General features: G+C 38.6%; 1 protein-coding gene across 1 annotated transcript in view; it reads left to right on the forward strand.

Annotated features, from left to right (window-relative positions):
- The window catches only part of ATP10B (ATPase phospholipid transporting 10B (putative)), a 280,240-nt gene that overhangs the window by 105,526 nt on the left and 152,808 nt on the right, over positions 1–21,906 (forward strand). The window lies entirely within an intron of this gene.

Consider the following 21,906-nt stretch of genomic DNA (forward strand, 5'->3'; position numbering starts at 1 on the left):
CTATTGTTTGTTTGTCTGCCTTATTGCACTTCCTGGCTACCCTAATCTAATGTTTTTTTTTGTTTGTTTGTTTGTTTGTTTTTTTGAGACGGAGTCTCGCTCTGTCACCCAAGCTGGAGTGCACTGGCCAGATCTCAGCTCACTGCAAGCTCCGCCTCCCGGGTTCATGCCATTCTCCTGCCTCAGCCTCCCGAGTAGCTGGGACTACAGGCGCCCGCCACCTCGCCCGGCTAGTTTTTTGTATTTTTTAGTAGAGACGGGGTTTCACTGTGTTAGCCAGGATGGTCTCAATCTCCTGACCTTGTGATTCGCCCGCCTCGGACTCCCAAAGTGCTGGGATTACAGGCTTGAGTCACTGCACCCGGCCACCTAATCTAATGTTGAATAAAAACTCTGAGAGTAGACATCCTTGCCTTGTTCTGTACCTTAAAGAAAAACATCCAGCCTCTCACCATCAAATATGGATATAAAGTTCTGTGTAGATATCCTTACCGAGTTGTGGAAAATCCTGTCCATTCCTAGTTTGCTGAAGATTTTGCTATAAATGGAAGTTGAATTTCATAGAATATTTTTTCTGCATCCACTGAAATGATCACATGGGTTTCTCCTTTGCTTTATTAATATGGTGAGTTAAATTCATTGATTTTTGTATGTTAAATCCAACTTGATTTCCTGGAATACATCCTACTAGATCTGATTTGCTAACATTTTGTTAAGAATTCTTAACCTACGTTCATGAGGTACATTGGTATAGAGTTTCCTTTTCCTGTGAAGTGTTTGTCTGGTAATACTGGGCTTATGACATTATTTGAAAAGGATTCTCTTCTCTTTTATTTCCTAAAGGAGTTTATGTTAGATTCATCTTATCTTACCTTAAATGTTACATGAAATTCACCAGTGAAGCCATCTGTGTGCCTGGTTCTTCTTTGAAAGGTTTCTGTTTTCAATTCAAATGTTTAATTGACAAAGGATTATTTGGGGTTTTTGTTGTTGTTTCTTCTTCAGTCTGTTTTGATCATTTATATTTTTCTAAGGATTTGTTCATTTTCACTTGTCAAATTTATTGCCATAAAGTTGTTCATAATAATACTCTTTTATTATCCTTTCATGATTGTAGACTAGGTAGTACTTGGTGATATCAGTATTTTACTTCTTCTACCTTCTTGAGAAATTAAATAGTGGCATATCAATTTTAAAACAAGATTTTGATTTTATTCACCATTTTCTGTTTGATCTCCATTTCTTATTCCTCAATTTTTGAAATTATATTTATTGTCTTTTTCCTTGTATTATGTTGGGTTTAATTTGATCTTTTTCTAACTCATAAGAGGGAAACCTAGATCCTTGAGTTTTCACTCCTTCTATTTCCAGGATAAGCATGAAAGCTATAACTATTTCTCAAACACTCATTTAGCTGCATCTCACAAATTTTATTTTAATTATCATTCACTTCAAAATGCTTTTTCCCTATTGATTTCTTCTTTCACCCAAAATTATTTAGAAGTAGATTGTTTAATTTTCAAATACTGAGAACTTTTACGGATACCTTATTGCTATTAATTTTTAACCTAATTTTATGTTGTCAGAAAGCATACTCTGCATGATTTCAGGCTTTTTAGATTTATTGACTTTTTTTGTCCTAACATATCCTGATGAGCATGTATCCTTGAAAAAACCGTGCCTGCTGAAGTTATTAGGTTATATGTCTACAAATGTCTATAAGATAAAGGTTGATAGTAATGTTCAAATCTTCTACATCTTTACTAATTTTTTGTCTACTTCTACCAATTACCGAAAGGTATCAAATATCCAACTATAATTCTGGGATTGTCTTTCTCCCCATTAGTTTTTTAATTGTTTGCTTTACATGTTTTTAAGGTCTCTTATTAGGTACATATACATTTATAATTGTTATGTCTCCCTAATGATTGATCCCTTTAATATTATAATATGCCTCTTCTTTTTTTTCATATTAATATAGCCAACCAACATCTTTGGTTAATTCCTAGATATTTAATTTTATTTGTGGCTATTATAAATAGGATTTTTTATTTCTTTTTCAGATTGGTCACTTTTGTCATATAGAAATGCTACTGATTTTTTAGGTTGATTTTTGTATCCTGCAACTTTACTGAATTTGTTTATCAGTTCTAAGAGTTTTTTGTGGAGTCTTTAGGTTTTTCCAAATATAAGATCATATCTGCAAACAAAGTAATTTAGCTTCTTCCATTCCAGTTTGGATGTCCTTTATTGCTTTCTCTCCTCTGATTGCTCTAGCTAGGACTTCCAGTATTGTGTTGAATAACAGTCTTGAAAGTGAGCATCCTTGTCATGTTCCAGATCTTGGAAGAAAGGCTTTCAGTTTTTCCCCACTCAATATGATACTAGTTAAGGGTCTGTCATATATGACTTTTATTATGTTGAGGTATGTTTCCCTCTATACACAATTTTTAGGGCTTGTGTCATAAAGCGATGTTGAATTTTGTCAAATACTTTTCAGCATCAAATAACATGATTACATCATTTTTATCCTTCATTCTGCTGGTATAATGTATCACATCGATTGATTTGTGTTGTTGACCCATGCTTGCATCCCAGGGATAAATCCCACTTGGTTGTGATGAATTATCTTTCTAATATATTGTCGAATTTGGTTTGCTGGTACTTTGTCGAGGATTTTTGCATCAATATTCATCAGAGATATTAGCCTGTAGTTTCTTCTTTCGATATGTCTTTGTCTGGTTTTGGTATCAGCATAACATTGACCTCATAGAATGAGTTGGGAGGTATTCCCATCTCTATTTTTCAGAATAATGTGAGCAGGATTGGTATTAGTTCTTCTTTAAATGTTTGGTAAAATTCAGCAGTGAAGCCATCAGGTCCTAGGCTTTTCTTTACTAGTAGACTTTTTTTCTTTTGAGATGGGGTCTCACTCTGTCACCCAGACTGGAGTGCAGTGGTGTGATCTCGGCTCACTGCAACCCTCTGCCTCCCAGGTTCAAGCGATTCTTCTGCCTCAGCCTCCTGAGCAGCTGGGACTATAGGCATATGCCACCACACCCAGCTAATTTTTGTATTTTTAGTAGAGACGGGGTTTCACCGTATTGGTCAGGCTGGTCTCGAACTCCTGACCTCGTGATCCTCCCGCCTCAGCCTCCCAAAGTGCTGGGATTACAGGCATGAGCCACCATGCTCAGCCTACTAGTAGACTTTTTATTATGGCTTTGATCTTGTTACCTGTTACTGGTCTGTTCAGATTTTACATTTCTTTCTGGTTCAATCTTGGTAGGTTGTATGTGTCTAGAAATTTGTTCATTTCCTCTAGATTTTCCCATTTATCATCATACCTTTGTTCATAGCAGCCACTAGTGATCCTTTGAATTTCTGGAGTAACAGTTGTAATGTCTCCTTTTTCATTTATTATATTTTTTGGATCTTCTCTTTTTTTCTTGGTCTGGCTAAAGGTTTTTCCATTTTGTTTAACTTTTCAAAAAAACAACTTTTTGTTTCATTGCCTTTTGTATTGTTTCTAATTCATTTATTTCCGCTCTGATCTTTATTATTTGTTTTCTTCAACTAATTTTGGGTTTGGTTTGCTCTTGCTTCTCTAGTGCCTTAAGATGCACCATTAGATTGTTTACTTGAAGTTTTTCCTCTTTGTAGGCACTTATAGTTATAAACTTCCCTCTTAGTACTGCTTTTACTATATCCCATAGGTTTTGGTATGTTGTGTTTCCATTATCATTTGTTTCAAGAATTTTTTTTTAATTTCCTTAATTTCTTTATTTACCCACTGGTCATTCAGAAGCACATTGTTTAATTTCCCTGTGTTTGCATAGTTTCCAAAATTTCTCTTTGTATTGATTTCTAGTTTTATTCCATTGTGGTCAGAGAAGATGCTTGGTATTATTTCAATTTTTGCATATTTTAAGACTTGTTTTGTGACCTAACATATGGTCTATCCTTGAGAATGATCCATGTGCTAAGGAAAATAATGTGTATTCTGTAGCTATTGGATGAAATGTTCTGTGATTATCTATTAGATCCATGTGGTCTAAATGCAGATTAAGTCTGATATTTTTTGTTGATTTTCTGTCTGGAAGTTCTGTCCAATGCTAAAAGTGAAGTATTGAAGTATCCAGGTATTATTGTATTGGGGTCTATCTCTCTCTTTAGCTCTAATAATAATAATAATAGCTCTAATAATAATAATTTTATTTATATATCTGTGTGCTCCAGTACTGGGTGCATATAGATTTACAATTGTTATATCCTCCTGCTAAATTGACCCCTTTATCATTATATAGTGACCTTTGTTTTCTCTTCTTATAGCTTTTGTCTTGAAATCTATTTTGTCTGACATAAGTATAGATATTCTTGCTCTTTTTTGGTTTCCATTGGCATGAAATATCCTTTTTCATCTCTTTATTTTAAATCTATGTGTATCTTTATAGGTGAAGCATGTTTCTTGTAGGCAACAGATCAATTTTTTTTTTTTTTTTTAGTCCATTCAGGCACTCTATGTTTTTTGATTAGAGATTTTACTCCATTTATGTTCAGTGCTATTCTTGATAAGTAAGGACTTACCCCTGCCATTTTGTTATTTGTTTTCTGGTTATTTTTTTATCTTCTCTTCCTACTTTCTTTCCTGTCTTCCTTTAGTAAAAATGATTTTTTCTGGTGATATGATTTAGTTTCTTGCTTTTTATTTTTTGTGTACCCATTGTATCTTTTTTAATTTGAGGTTACTATGAGGCTTACAAATACCATCTTATAACCTATTATTTTAACCTGATAACAAGACTGTTTGCATAAATAAACAAGAGCTGAACTCTTCTACGATATCCTAACTTATTTTTAATTCATTAATTTTTATAAATTCTGACAATTTCTGCCTTTTAACTGAAGTGTTTACTTCCTCAATAGTTAGTGTAATTTTAATATAGTTATGTCTTAGTCTACTATTTTCTTATTTACTTTCAACTTGGCCCCTCTGTTTCAATGTGTTCTTTTGTTGTGTTTTTATTGAGTTGTTGTTGTTTCTCTTTTCCTAAAACTTTTGAATCATGTTAATAATTTTTAAAGTTTGGTTTTAATTTTTCTGCTGACTTTTTAAGCTACACTTCTCACATTTTTTTCAGTAGTGGTACTGGCTTATGAATCTTATAAATTAATATAAACTCTTAGCTTTTAATAGTCTACTTAGAGTTTATGTGTACCACTTTACATAAGCTTTGTAATCATATAAATGTATTTATTCTCTTCTATACTTTGTTCTATTGTTATATGTATTACATTTACTTACATGAAAACCCCCAGAAGGTAATGTTGTTTTAAATAGGCACATGTATTATAAACTAATTTTTTAAGACAAAAAAAGTCTCTTTTACATTTATATAGATATTTACCACTTCTAATGCTCTTTATTCTTTTCTGGGAATAAAGAGTTTTCATCTGGTATCACTTCTGCTGTAGCCTGAAGAAGACTCTTTAGCATTTCTTGTAGTGCAGGTCTGATGCACTACAGTACAGGTAACAAATTCCATAGTTGTTTTTTAATGTAACATATATATTTTGCCTTCATTCTTTTTTTTTTTTTTTTTTTTGAGATGGAGTCTCGCTCTGTTGCTAGGCTGGTGTGTAGTGACATGATTTCGGCTCACTGCAACCTCCACCTCCCGGGTTCAAGTGATTCTCCTGCCTCAGCCTCCTGAGTAGCTGGGACTACAGGCGTGCACCACCAGTGGTGCCCATCTAATTTTTGTATTTTTAGTAGAGATGGGGTTTCACCATGTTGTCCAGAATGGTCTCGATCCCTTGACCTCGTGATCTGCCCACCTTGGCCTCCAAAAGTGCAAGGATTACAGGCATGAGCCACCATGCCCGGCCTTCATCCTTCATTCTTAAATAATTATTGCTTATATAATTCTGGGTTTTTTTTTTTCTTTTTTTCTTTGGCTCTTTAAACATGTTGTTCTAATCACTTCTGGCTCTTATTCAAATCACTATTTTATATATATAAATGTATATATATTTTATATATTTTAATATATATTTTATATATATACATAAATAAACATATATATGTCATTTTTCTCTGATCCCTCTCATTTGCTTTTTTCTTTAGCTTTTTATGATCATTAACACATCTATATGCCTATGGCCATTTTTATATTTATTCTGCTTGTGATTTATTGAACATCTTGAATCTGTAATTTGTATCTTTTGTCAAATTTGGGAAGTTTTGTGTCATTATTTCTTTACATACTTTTTAGACCCATTTCTTTCATTCTGGAACTTCAATAACATATATTAGGCTATTTTATATTATCTAACAGCTTCCTGTGGCATTGTTTATTCGTTCTCTATTCTTTACATCATACATTGATAACAAACCAACTAAAAAAGAAATCAAGAAAGCAATCTCATTTACAATAAATACACAATAAAAAAAGACATAGAAGTTAATTTAACCAAGCAGGTGAAAATCTCTGCAATGAAAACTACAAAACACAGTTGAAAGAAATTGCAGCAGATACAAAAACATGAAAGGATATTCCCTGTTCATGGATCAAAAGGAGTAATATTGTTAAAATGTCCATAATACCCAAAACAACCTACATATTTAATACAATACCTATTAAAATACCAGTGATGCTCACATCTGTAACTTAAGAACTTTGGGAGGCTGCGGTAGGATCACTTGAGCCCCAGGAGTTCAAGGATGCAGTGAGTTATGATTGTGCCACACTGCACTGTAGCGTGGGCAACAGAACAAGACCCTGTCTCTGAAAACAAAACAAAAACAATGACATTCTTCACAGAAATAGAAAAAAAAATCCAAAAAGTCTTATGAAACCACAGAAGGCCCCAAATGCCAAAGAAATTCCGAGCAAAATGAACACGGAGGCATCACACTATCTGACTCCAAAATATACTACAAAGCTATAGTAACTGAAACAGCAGGTATTGGTATAAAAACAACCACATAGACCAATGGAACAAAATAGAGAACCCAGAAATAAATCAGCATATTTACAACCAACTGACTTGACAATGTTGCCAAGAGCTTACACTGGGAAAAGCATAGCCTCTTCAATAAATCAAGCTTGGAAAACTGCATATCCATATGCAGAAGAATGAAACTAGACTCCCATCTGTCACCATATTCAAAAATCTACTTAAAACAGATTAAAGACTTAAATGTAAGACCTGAAACTATAAAACTGCTAGAAGAAAACATAGGAAAAACACTTCAGGACATTGGTCCAGGCAACAATTTTATGGTTAAGACTTTAAAAGCACAACCAACAAAAGCAAAAATAGATAATCTTATTGCCATATCTTCAGATTTACTAACTCGTTCCTCTGTCATTTCCATTCTCCTGTTAAATCTATCCAGTGAATTTTTAAATTTCAGATATTTTATTTGGGGCTCTAAGGTTAATCTGGTTCTTTTTCATTTTTCCCCATCTCTGCTGATATTTTTAACCTTTTCATTCATTATAAGTAAGCACATTATCCTTTACGTCATTGAGGGTATGTATAATATTTCCTTTAAATTTCATGCCGTTAATTCCAACACCTAGGTCATTTTTTTATTGGCCTGAGTTAATGGTCTTTTCCTTTGAGAATTGGTCACATTTTGGGGGTCTTATCTGTTCAACATCATTGATATAATGAAGGTTGAATATGGAGATGCTGGATCCTGACATTTTCCTATAAAGACTGTAGCTTTTTTTCTTTTAGCAGGCACTTAACTTGATTAGAACTGAACTGTTTTTGGGTGGGCAGTGGCTCCCATCTTAGTTCAAATATTTGTTTGGTTTTAGTTCATCTTTGAGTCTGCTCCATGCATAGACAGTTCAGGGTCAAGCAAAGATGAGGGCTGACAGAACCTGGAGTAACCTTTCTTGATCTTCCCCCTTCTTTCTACAGTGAGTATGGTCCCCAGACTGAGTTCCCTGGTTATCATAAAGACAGACATTTTTCCATCAGTACCCCTACTCTTAACCAACTGCACTGGCACCCAGGCCAAAACCAGCAAAAACAGAGAACTCACTCCATGAAACTCCCATTCTCCAAACAACTCCCATCCTCCACACAACTCACCTGACAACTGGACCAGATTCTACATCCAGATATTAGGGGTTCAAATTCAGAAAGCCATTGCCTCATGCCTGTGAAAGACTGTCTTAATGTAACCTTACTCCCAGTCAAACACTTAAACAAAGGCATTAGGAGCAGGTGCCTGTTCACTTGCCAGAGAATATCCCCCGTGCAGAACCAAATTCACCAGCAGAGGACTAGCCTAGGAACAGCATGGCTGATCATTATGATAGAAGATTGGGTCAGGACCACATGGTGGCTCTGAACTTAAACACATCAGAAGCATTTTAATTCCACATCTTTTCTCACAGACTGCAAATAAGGCTGACTCATCTTGGTAGCCTTCCTGGGTTTAAGGCTTTTAATATTTAAAATAAACTGAAAATCATAATGAGAGAAACTACCATTGAATAAAAAAGCAGTTTCTACATCTTCCTCATAGATTCTATAATCAAAACAATTTTCTTGGTTAAATGGTTTCTGTATCAAACTAGAGAAAAGGGGGTAGGAAGGCATTATGGGAAGGTTAATGGGGTCTTACAGAGAACCCAGAGAATGGCTGAACCAGGTCACAGAAAGGACAGGGGACAGGACAGCTCCAGGGGCCTGAGCAGCAGAGGCTCAAGGTCCTTTTCCCAAGCGTTCTGCCGGTAAAGTGCCTCCCCTCCAACTCTGGGTCTGGAGAGAATTCAATTGTCTGATTTGAGGATGCATTAAAATTTGACCATGTCCACAGGGGTGGGTCATATATAGAAACATGGTGTGGGGGCTGGAAAGGTGCAGTTTTCAGAAGAGGGGGACTAACTGGACAGACACCCTGGAGAGTGTCTAGAATATACAAGGGAGCCAGAGGGGCTATTAGAAGAGCAGCAGGACAATTTCAAAGAAGCTACTTTGTGGGCAGTGTGCACATGCAAAAGAAAAACGCTTTTTGTACTCAGGCATCCAGTCCAACAACAGAAAAATATTGATTTTTCCCAGCATCTCATTCAGCCCTAAGCATATACAGCAGCTGTACTTGCTGTGTCTAGTATGCATCGTTAACAACTCCCATCAGGTGGGATGCGGGGGAAGCACATTAGGAGGCCAGTGAATTCCTGGTTGTGTAGCCTCGGACTTATGACTTAATCTTTATTTGCCTCAGGTTCCTCATCTGAGGAAGAGAAATATTGTTCCATTCAGGGTAACAGTGAAATGAGATAGCAAGTAGCAGGCATGAAAGTTGAGAACACAGACTTGAGTCTCATCAGCAAGGTAGAGCCCTGGTCCTGATGCCAGTGGCTGTGGGACCCTGCAGATGCCTTACCTTCTTTGAGCTGCACTCTCCACATCTGTAGAACAAGAACAGGTGAACTTCCTGTGGGTTTTGTCAGCATTATATTATTTATATAAATCACCGTGCATAGTGCCTAACAGTTAGCTAACTTAAATCTGGGGTTAAAAACTGTTTTTAAGTGATGGTGCTTTGAAGAATACAGTTGCACACTATAGGATTTTATATTATTGTTGTTAACATGACTGTTATCAGTGATTCAAGGAACCCCAGATTCCAAGAAATAAGAATGAAGAAAGTATAGCTTCATAGACATCCCTCCTCCTTCAAAAATCTCTTCATTGCTATCAAGTAAGATTAAAATGCCTTGACTTGACAGACAAGGCTGTCTGGGCTCTGATTACTGTCTTCAGCCTTACTTCTCACTATTTCTTCTGTTCCCACCATCTCCCCAGCTCCCCACCTCCCCACCTCCCCACCTCTCCACCTCCCTCTACAACCCACCTGCTCGCTATGGGCCACTTCCCAAACACAATTTATACTTCAAATCTCTGTGCCTTTCTTCTTTCCATTTTCTACTCTTAGAAAGACCCTTTGACCTGTCTCTACCTGTTGAAATTCATGTTTCAAGTCCAATAAAACCTCTTCGTAGGCCCTTTCTACTGCCACTATCATTGACACCTCCTGAATTCATTTACTCCTTCAATCTTTGCTTGTACTGCTACTCTGATTTAGTTAGCCTTTGTTTTGTTTAGTCTGTTTAGCTGCTTCCATGACTCAATTCCCTACCCCATTACAAGCCGCTTGAGGGCAGAGGGGCAGGCATCTGTCATAATCATCTTTGTAATCCTTGTTAGCTAGCGCAGCAGCTGACTCAAAGGTGGAACACAGTAGCCATTGGAAAGGAGAGAAGAAAGAAAGGCAGGAGAACAGAAGAAATTGTGTCATGAACTGCCCTCTGTGGAGCTCGGATATGTGCTAGCAATAAGCATTAGTGCTGTGCTCTGATCAATCAAGCTGCACAGCCCACCAAGAATATCCAGAAATGGAAAAATAAACTTCTTCCTTTCGTTATAAGCTTCCAGAGAGTTTTTAATCATTCCGTGCTGTCAGATTATGAAATCCCAGAAAATCTGAAACCCTAAGGGGCCTAACAATAATGTAATTATTCAGTATCTTTATATTGCAGATGTGCAAACTGAGGCCAAGAGAGATTTAGCCTCTGTTCCCCAAAGTTATTCAGCAAATCAGCAGCAGAGCTGAGACAAGGATCAGGGAGCTCTGTGGCTGCCATATCCAAACCCTCCCCTAGTTAGCAACAAACCACCATGCTTGATTTTCATTTTCCTGGGCTTGCCCCACATACCCAATTTCCTGCTGGCCCAGCCCAGTGTGGTAGTGGCTCATTCCAGGGGCTTGTTACTCAAACAAAAAGAGAAGAAAACAACACATTCTCAGAGAATAAAGCAGCCAGCAAAAGGGTTCTGTGAAACAGTGAAGTCAGAGGGAGCCCAGTCCATAAGACCACCCTAAGGTCTGACAAAAATTGCAAGTCTTGGGGTTCCCCAAGACTGAAAGTGTGAAAAATTCACTACCAGGGCTCACGGAATTCACTGAAATCTGTTATTCTCATGCTTAGGTCTTATTACATGGAAAGGGCACCAATTAAAATCAGCCAAGAGAAGAGACACCTTAGGCAGAAGCCAGGGGAGGCCCAAATGCAGAGTTTCCACTGTCCTCTTCCCATGGAGCCATGAATAGTGTTATTTCCCTGGCATCAGTGTGAGACAATATTCACCGTGTTGCCACCCAGGGAAGCTCCCCTGAGCGTGGTATCCAGAGTTTGTATTGGGGCTCTATCACATACATATAGTTAGATAACCGAAATAAGTGACTAAAGCAAACATCTCTATCAATCGAGGTTTGTTAAGCCAGCTTCAGGGCGTATCTGGGAAAAACTCAAACCACAGACATATCTGGGGCTATTTTTCCAAAGACGTTTTCAGGAAGTTTAGTATTTACACATTTCCTTAAAGAGGGGAAGGCATCTAAGAAGAGGAGAGGGTAGGCAGTAAGGTGAATGGTTACATTCTTGTGAGACATTAGTTAGTGGCCAGTAAATCTACATTTTACATAAGAAAAGGTGAATGTCTGAAAAGAAAAAAAAGAGTAAAGGAAGGATCAATTGCATAGACTCCTCTGCATAGGTAGAGAGCTGACTGATCTCCTCTTGTCTTTCTTCTACACCTGGGAAGATAAGCTTGTAATGACATTGTCAGTGTGAAACCAAACAGATTTTCGTTTTAGGAGCAAGACTTAGATTGTAGACCTAAAGTTACAATTGGTATGTCCTTGTTCAGGAGAGGCCAAAAAATAATTTACCTATGAATGATCTGCAGAGGCAGTCACACTCGGAGATACCTGAGGCCTTTTACCTTTCCTGGTGGTCTGGCTAATGCATAATGCTAGTAACAGCTACTCATTTGGAAGAGGGTGTTGCATGACTCAGGCTGTAGTTTTAACCTTCCCTTTGACACAAGGATTTTGGGGTCCTGATAGTTTTTAAATTTTCCTTTATGGGTTGTATGCCCACATGACTGATTTCAGTCTCCAATGCCCCTGGAAGTTGAGCTGATACCATGGAACCCAAAGTTCCCACCCTGAAAGAACATTATTAAACTATTTGGCAGGACCCAACACGCGAGGCAAATGAAAATGAAAACACCCTTAGGAATAACATTCCAAGGGCTTAGCGATTACCAGAAGCCCAAGGACAAAGGCCAGACCTCCCGTGGGTAAGGTTAACTTCTTTACCACACTGAGCCCTGCATCTATTTTCTTCCTGATCTTCTTTACCTTTGTTTTCGCAAAGCATATCGGGAAATGCTTGTGCTTTGGAATCAGGCAGGCCTGTGTAGGCTCTGCCACTTCTACCTGTGTGACCTCAGCCGTTCACTCATGCCTCTAAGTCTCAGTTTTCTCCTGTGGAAAATGATGATAGATGTGCCTATCCCTTGTGGTGTTTGTAAGGATCAGCATTCATACTTTCAGTGTTCAATGTCCAATATAATACTAATATGTAGTAGGTTCCATAAACTCAGAAAATCTAAGACAGGTCTTAGTTAATTTAGAAAATTTATTTTGCCAAGGTTGAAGACGCACCCATGACACAGCCTCAGAAAGTCCTGACGACACATGCCCAAGGCGGTCAGGGCACAGCTTGGTTTTATACATTTTGGGAAGACATGAGACATCAATCAATATATGTAAGAAGTACATTTGTTCCTTCCAGAAAGGTGGGGGCAATTCAAAGCAAGGCCCCCACCCCACCCCTGGGGGGTTCCAGGTCACAGGTAGGTGAGAGACAAATGGTTGCATTCTTTTGAGTTTCTGACAAGTCTTTCAGAAACTTATTGCTCCCTTTCTGATAAGGGAGCAATCAGAATATGGATGTATCTCTGTGAGCAGAGGGATGAGTTTGATAGAATGGGAGGCAGATTTGCCCTGAGCAGTTCCCAGCTTGAAAGGGCCCAAGACATTTTCCTGTCATAGTACCCAATACATGAGAGCTTCCACTTTGCAGGCTTCTCTTCTTCATCTCTCCTCCTCCTCCTCCACTACTTTCTCGTCCCCCTTTTCCCCCACCCCCTTGCTCTCTCTTTATTTCCTTTTTCAATCTTCTGTCTTCTCTCAGGACAGGAAGATGTCACTTCAGTGTGCTGTGAATAAGGAAATGCCAAATTTGAGGGAACTAGATTCTTGCAGCAACCTTGGGATATCCTTCCTCCTAGAGACAGCACCTGACGGCATCTGTTTAACAAAGCTAGCTGTCCAGGGCTGGGATGAACAGGACTAACACTTTGTAATGACTTAGCTCCACTCCAGGTCTGGTGCAAATTGAAGATGAAAATGCGTTTTCCAAAAATACTCAGGCTGTTGCTGATGCCTGGGCCTGTTTCACCTTTGGTTATACAATAGTCTTGTCTGGGCTTCTCTTCTGGGCCCACATGGCTGGCTTGCTCGCCAGGCAACTTTCCTAAGAAAAATCCTGCACTTATCCTTGGTTTGAGCAAACAATAAACTCACCATGCAGAGAAAAGGTCTAAAGGACTCCAGAGCGACACTGACCATATTATGAAGCAACATCTTAGTGAGGCCACGGAATTTGCACCACCCCGAGTTAGGCTCGGGCGTCTCTCAGTGGCGCTCCTGATGCTTCCTAGAATTGTTCTGTGGTTTGGGAAAGGCAAACCTTCCCCAGACTCATATTCCATGATTAAGATTAGCCTTCCATGTTTATTCTCTCCAAAAATGCCTTCTCCTACTCCCATACTCCTCCCTGACTACACGTCCTTCTCTTTACAGAACTATAATCAAGAAGAAAACAAAAACTTTCTGGTTCAGGGCCTCAGTTTCCAGATTATTAAAAAATCTGAGTCACAGATTTTGCCATTTCCTTCCCTCCATTTCTTCCCACCAATGTAGCATTCAGAATAATCAATGGCAACAGGCTAGTACATCTTTTACCTAAGAATCCCATAGTAAGCCTGTGATGTATCCAGAAAATTAGGGCTGGGTGAGATGATTAAATATTCATGCACTGCCCTTATTTTACTGCAAGATCTAGAGTGAGGAAAGTAGTTTTCCCCAAGTCACAGACATTCTTAGTGAGTAAAGCGGGGTAATCAGTGAAGATGGAACTTAAGTGAACTCAACCAAAGATTTCGCTTTCCGTATGTTCAGGTTATTTTTATGACTGCCGTCTCTTCAAATTATTCTTCCCCTGTAAGTATATCCTCCTTTCTTCGTCTATTTTGTAGTCATTCTTTCTCCTATTTCTTTCCTAAGTCAGACATCATTATCTTTTTTAATCTTAAACTTTTTTATTAAGTCAGAGGAATATGTCTTCTTCCTTAATTCATTAATTCAACAGATATTTATTTAGTGTTTCCTACATATAAGGAACTCTTCTAGGCATTCTGGAAAAAGCAATGACAAAAGTCTCTGTTTTCATATTGTGTACATATTAGTAGTGGATAGCAATGGCAAGCAAACAAAAAATATAAAAATATATATTACATCAGATGATAAATGCTTTGAATTAAAAAAAGCAAGGAAGGAGGACAAAGGCTCAGAGTAGAGCGAACTTACAGTTTTAAATAGTATGATCAAGGAAGTTCTCATTAAAAAGAGCAAGAAACAGGAGGTGCTCAAGGGAGGTTTGCAAGTATCAAGACAGAAGTAATCACAGGTTCGAAGTCTTTCGGGGGCACATGATCTGTGTGCCCTAACAATAACTGGGAGGCCACTGTGGCTGGAGCAGACTGAACAAGAGAGAAGGGGAACTTAGAGAGAGGGTTAGAGAGGAGGGGCCGGAATGTACAGGGCTGTCAGTATTAACTGCAGAGTAACTAAGGGATACAAACACAATGGAATTTATAGTTAGAATTATAGTTATGGTACTTTACTTTTACTCCAAACCCCCAGGAAGCCAATGGAGAGTTTTGAGTGCAGTTGAGAAATAACTTGACATATTTTTAAGAATGAGGCCAGGTACATATACACCATGGAATACTATGCAGCCATAAAAAAGGATGAGTTCATGTCCTTTGTAGGGACACGGACGAAGCTGGAAACCATCATTCTCAGCAAACTATCATAAGGACAGCAAACCAAACACCGCATGTTCTCACTCATAGGTGGGAATTGAACAATAAGCACACTTGGACACAGGAAGGGAAACATCACACACCAGGGTCTGTTGTGGGTTGGGGGAGTGGGGGAGGGATAGCATTAGGAGATATACCTAATGTAAATGACGAGTTAATGGGTGCAGCACACCAACATGGCACATGTGTACATATGTAACAAACCTGCATGTTGTGCACATGTACCCTAGAACTTAAAGTATAAAAAAAAAAAAAAAAAAAGAATGAGGCCAGGTACACTGGCCCATTCCTGTAATTCTAGCACTTTGGGGGGCTGAGGTGGGAGAATCACTTGAGGCCTAAGTTCAAAGTTACAGTGAGCTATGATTACATCACTGCATTTCAGCCTTGGTGACAGAGTAAGACCCTGTCTCTAATAAAATAAAATAAAAAGATAGCTATTCAGGTAAACTTGTGCCATGGGGTTCGTGGTACAGATTATTTCATTACCCAGATACTAAGCCTAATACCCATTATTTTTCCTGATCCTCTCCCTCCTCTCATCCTCTACCCTCCAATAGGCCATAGTGTATGTTGTTTTCTCTGTCCTCATGTTCTCATCATTTAGTTCCCACTTACAAATGAGAACATGCAGTTATTCAGTTTTCTGTTCCTGTATTACTTTGCTAAGGATAATGGCTCCATCCATGTGTCTGCAAAGGACATAATCTCATTCTTTTTTATGGCTACACAGTATTCCATGGTATATTTGTACCACATTTTCTTTATCCAGTCTATCATTGATGGGCGTTTAAGTTGATTCCATGTCTTTTCTATTGTGACTCATGTTACAGTGAACATGCATGTGCTTTTTCAAGAACAGACTCAGGAGGCAAAATAATAGTGTAATCAGGTAGGAGATATAATGGTGGCTTGGATCAGGGTAGTATTAGTGGAGGTAGCAAGAAATAGATTGTTTATGTATTAGTGTAAAGAACATGGTATTTCTTGATTAATTGTATATGGCTAGATATAGGAAAAGAGAGCAAGAGAGAGAATGCAGGGGAGAGAGAAAAATAAGAATGACACAAAAAATTTTGATCAACAACTGAATTGATGAAGTTGCCATGGCCATTTGATGACAAATTATGCTTATTCTCTCTGCCTCAATTTTCTCATCTGCCAAGTGGGGAAAATAACCAAAATGATATGGTGATTATGACAGTGAAATGAGTTAATACAAGCAAAATTTCTAGAATTGTTCCTGGTGCATAATAGTTAGCTACTGTTATCCTCTTCCTCTTCTTCCTGTGTGTTCCTTCAGAGAAGTAAACATAGTCTGATATGATCTTGTTTATTTTTTCTTTATATATCTCCACCAAAATGTAAGCTTCATGAAGGCAGCGGGCTCACCTGTCAAGTTCATGCCATATCACCAGCTTCTGCAACAGCATTTCAACCTTAGTATATGCTTGATGAATATTTAATGAGTAGAAGTACGAAAAGGTATAACAGCCAGTCAGCCCAGATTTTCCAAGACATCTCTTGACATAGGCACTGTCCATCTCACACACGCATACTTGTCCATTTGTAGCTTAGAAAATTTGGCCACTGCCATTAAGATGAACTACAGATAGGTTAGATGGTTCACTCAGGAAGATTTCTGTGTGTACTATGCCTTGGTGAAAGGAAAAGTTCTATCTAAATACAGCCATCAGTGAAAGGTCTGAGATTCCATGGACAGTAATCTCAGTATGCTCTGTATGAAGCTGAAATCAATGCATCTGGTTGTTCTGTAATTAGCAGAGCTGCTGCCCTGCCTCCACCCTCTGCCTCCATTCTCTGTTTCCACTGTCAAGTTGTCGCACATCTCTGGGCTGGCTCTCCATCCCGAGATGGTTTGGCTTGCTGTGCATGGCTGGAGGGAAGCAGGAGAGGGCAAGGACCCAATTAGATTGAAATGGAATCGAGTCTTTGGAGGCCCCTTGTCAGGATGAAAAGTATTGGATGTTCCCAGTGATGACAGATGCTTCTTTATTTGGACTGATCTCAGAGTTTAGAGGTCATTTGTAAATACGATTTGCTCCATTTGGTATGGCAAGTCCTGTTCTCAATGCCTTATGATTTTTTTAATCCCTGAATCTTTTCCCCTGTGTTTTGACATGCTTACTGCCAGCGGAAAGGCTGTTTGGTCTGGAATGAATATTCAAATTCTTGGGAGCAGCTAAAGTAGCAACCAGGTTCATAAGGGAACTGATGAGCTGTTCACGTGGTGCTAAAACAACCCCGTGGGAAGAAAATAGGCAGAACACACGATGGTATGAATGAATGAATACAAAGTGAAGGCTCAACAATAATTTCCCCTGATTTTAGATGGGAGAAGGGGAAATGAGTTAAATTCATTATTTCGTCTTTAATTTGTGGTTCTAAGTCTTTGTACAGATGATATTCCGGGGAATGTAATCTTCAAAGAAATAATATCCCATTCTGAGTATAAACACAAAGTTTAATACAAATTATGAGATTTTTAACCCAGATTAATAGACTCATAAGAACCCACGGGCTATCCAAAATGTGTTTGTTTGCTTGGATGTATTTCGTTAACAGCCACTTAGGACAAACACTTCCTATGAAGCACTCATTGCTCTAATGTTTTAGAAATATTATTTCACAGAATCCTCACAGCCCAAGAGGTATATATTATTATTAGCCCCACACGAAGAAGGTAATCGAGATCCTGAGAGGTTGAGATTCACAGCTAGTAAGAAGCAGAGCTGGGATTTGCATCCAGGTAGTCTGGATCCAATCGTTTGCAAAATGGCATAATGGCTGCAAGAGAGGGCCAGCTTTGGAGTTGTTTCTTAATTTTGTCTTATTAAAGGAGGGCAAATTGAAAGGAATCAGGAGCATCTCATAGAATCCAAGAGCCAAGAGAGATGTCAGCCCTGTATGGAATTGTAATCAGGGAATACAAAGTCAAAAGAAGCCTTTTCAGACATCTGTCCTGTCTTTTGGCTCTTCTTCATATTCACTGCACTGGCCTAGGAACCCACTCATCAGCTTGAATGTGGCCCATTTTAGCTGACTAGCACAGTAGCCCCATCCTCTTAGCCTTTTCCACCTGGCTCTCACATTTTCCTCTCATCAACCTCCCAGTCATCTGCAACTTTAAAAATAATAATGATTAGCCTAAATGACAGACATTTAAAAGTTTAATTTTCAGAAGCTTCACTGGAAATCTTGAGGGGCACTGCAGCAACCTGTTCAGAACTCTTTATGTCACACTTCTTCCTTTATGCAGTGACACTTGTGGCAATGGTCTGGGGCCTAAATGAGGCAAAAGTGAGAGCATTAGCCCTGACATGGCAGTATTAGATATCTAGAAGAATCTATTTTGTACCTCAAAACCTTACTTTCTTTTTGATAAAAATCAATATTATAAATCAAGTCAGCATCATCATGATTTCCCATGGATACTCATTGTTCAGGATGTATTAACAGTCCATAAAGACAGAGTACCACTGGGGTCCATGAACCCCAAGATGTTCTGAGATCCTGTCCGGTGATTCAAAAAAAGCAATATGTGTGCACAGTCTCCAACCTGTGAAGGCCCAACTGGCAATTTTCCATGTTTAAACTTATGTATTATAAATATTTACACACACACAGACACACACACGCACATACTTCATGAAAACCCCAACTTGTATTTACAACAGGCTTACTTACTGCAACCAGCTCTTATACCAATTATTACTTGAGGGAATTGAAATCAGGCCAGTGTAATCAACAATAATAAGAAAAAGCAATGGGCTTAGTTGTGGGAGGGAATAATTTTTTATTGCAAACCTTTGTAAGCAATATGCAAATTATATGCTTCTCTACCAAAGCTACAGTGCTGACCAAGGCAACATTTCTCTTTGAAAAACTAAACCCATGTGGTGAGACATCCAGGAAGGAATTTTCAGCATGAGGAAAGGATGGTTTGAGCTTATCAGGAAGAGAGGGCTATAAATTCAAGGAAAAGCTGCAAATGCAGAAAAGAAGAAAAGGGAGAATCTTCTAGAAAACTGCACTGAAATTGTCGAAATAAGCTAGTAATTGCAAAGAATATTTTATATCACACAACAAGGATCAAGATTTCTTGGCCAACAGCTGATTGAAGCTTTCAGGCATACTGACTCATAAGAAAAGTTGTAAAAGAGCTGACTTTAATTTTAATTCAGTCCAGAGGACCCTGGAGCAAAGAAGAGGGCATAAGAAGCTGGTTAAGAGACATATTCCCCAGGAAAGAAAGCCAGTGTTTTCATTTTAAACTCCATTGCACTCAGTTTTTTTAAGCCTCTTTAAAAAGAAAGAAAAGAAATTATGCTATAGCCTTTACATTCATTGTTTCATTTTTGCTTTCTAATAAATGTTACAAAAGCACATATTTTGGGTGTTATTTTTCCCTTCATTTATTTTCATGATGAGTGTTGGTATTTTTATAGTATACAGAGTTCCCATAAGCATAATCCCAATTCATAACATCACACCAAGGGGAAATAAGAGCTTATATTATGTTCACTAGATTTGCCAGCAGAAAACAATTAGGTTAGCAGTTGCAATTCAAGTAAATTCAGAGTAGCCATAATATCACCAATGCCTTGGGAGGAGTTACAGGACATTGCAGAATCTTTACTGAAGGAAGAAATGCAACTTCTTTCCTGCCATTTGTTGATGCTGCAATTCCATTTGTGAAAGGAAAAAGTCCAACCACAATAACAGCTCTGTTCGTTTTCCTGGGGATGGCAGAATCATAGGCCCGAGAGACCTGCATATGAATCCTGCCTGGGTATTTTGTAATCTGAGCTTCAGGAAGTTGCTTAACCTTCTGGGACTGAGTTTCTTCATTGGAAAATGGTCATAATCACACTTCCCTTGCTAGGTGATGGTAAGTACTAGAGATAATCTACTCAACAGCACCTGGCACATAGACTGGACCAAATAGTGGCCATATTATTTTACTTTTCCTAATGAGGATAATAATGTTTATATTAAAGTTGTGAGATCATGTTCAAACAAGTCACTGGCTCTTATGGATCTCTTGAATGCCCAATTCCATTCCAGTCTATTATTATAAGTCTCTGTTTTATTTAATAACTCATCTCCATTTAACTCAGCAACCATTCAGCAAGCGCTACTGTGGGCACAGAGCTAGGCAAAGCATACAAACACAAATCATGCATTGGTCTTTGCCTTCTAGGAACTATTGGATTGTTGCAAAAGTAGTTGCAGTTATTGCCATTACTTTCAATGGTAAAATCCCCAATTACTTTTGCACTAACCTAATAATTTTTTTTTATTTGTTGGCTAATTGTTCAGTCCCAGTCCAGAGAACTCTGACGAATCTCAGTCCTGTTGAGTTTACTTTTTCCTTTGTTTATTCATCTGTTTATTTCACATTCAAGTTCCTGCTATGTACCGGGACTGTGGTGGATCTTGAACCAGATGTAGTCCCTGTCCACGAGGAGCACTCTAGAGGGTTACTAGGGTTTGGTTTGTCCCTACAAAAACTCATGTTAAAATTTGATCCCCAATGTGGCAGTATGGGAGGTGGGGTCTGATGAAAGGTGTTTGGGCTATGGGGTCGGATCCCTCTTGGGTGGTTTGGTGCCATTCCCAAGGTAGTGAGTGAGTTCTTGCTATGATGATACTGGATTAGTTCTAACAAAATTGAATAGTTCCCTTGAGAGTGGGTTCTTATAAAGCCAGGACACCTCTGGGGTTTTGTCTCTGTGTGTGTGTACTGGTCCCCTATGATCTTCACCATGTTACGATGGAGCACAAAAGCTCTCACCAAAAGGCAAGACTATGCCCTTGAACTTCACAGTCTATAAAACTATAAGCTAAATAAACTTCTTTTCTTTATAAATTACCCAGTCTCCGATATTCTGAGACCGTGGTGTTGGTAGAGCAACACAAAATGGACGAAGACAAGGAGAATGCAGAGTGATTAATGCCATGACCTAGTTTAGATTTGGGAAAGAAATGGCACTAGGGACGTCAGTGTATGTATCCGATTCCTGGCCAAAGTTTATATCTCAAGTACATTGCTGCTTTCTGCCCTGCAGAGGCAAGACCATGAATAACAAAATGCTTAAGTAGCCCTCCTATTTCCTTAGTTTCTAGACCAAATCCTCTCTCTGAGCAATTAGCCCCTTGCTTGCTTTCTCCTTCATCTCAGCCTGGCTGGCCCGCTGTGGCCCCCCAACTGAGATCCCACCAAGTACAGGGTATATCCAACCTGTTTTCATTCCAGATTCAGCACCCCACCTTACCCTTGTGACTAGTTTTGGGTACATACCAGAGAGCCCTTCCTAGAAGTCTACTAGGAGATGGAGCAGGGTGTGTGACTGGACTTTAATAAAGCTCATTAAGTGTCTCAGTACAGCATGACAGTTTGGGGCCCCAGTTCTGAGTTCAGACAAGTATGGATTCCAACCTGGAACATGCTCCTATGAATTGTAGGGTTTTAGGGAAGATATTTAACTTTACTGAGACCTAGTTTCCTCTTCTGTAATGTGGAAATAACAATGGTTTTAGCTCTCAGGGATCTTGTGAGTATTAAATAAATTCACATTGGTGAAAGGCTCAGCTTCGTGTGTGATATTTGATAAGCTCTCAAGCAACATATCACTATTAAAGCAGGTGCTCTCCAAAACTGCTTCACTTGGGAACAAACTGTCCCAAGTTCACTGAGGGCTTGAAGTTTTAGCAGGGAAGGCAGTTCTCAGGGATTCAGACCTTTTTCTGCAGGAAGAGAGAAAAGTGAGACAGAAAAAGAGAACTGAACAAAAGAAGAAGAAGGGGATTGGAGATATACATACCTCCCCA

The sequence above is a fragment of the Trachypithecus francoisi genome, unplaced genomic scaffold (assembly GCF_009764315.1).
Source record: "Trachypithecus francoisi isolate TF-2019V2 unplaced genomic scaffold, Tfra_2.0 Lachesis_group2, whole genome shotgun sequence".
Lineage (NCBI taxonomy): Eukaryota > Metazoa > Chordata > Mammalia > Primates > Cercopithecidae > Trachypithecus > Trachypithecus francoisi.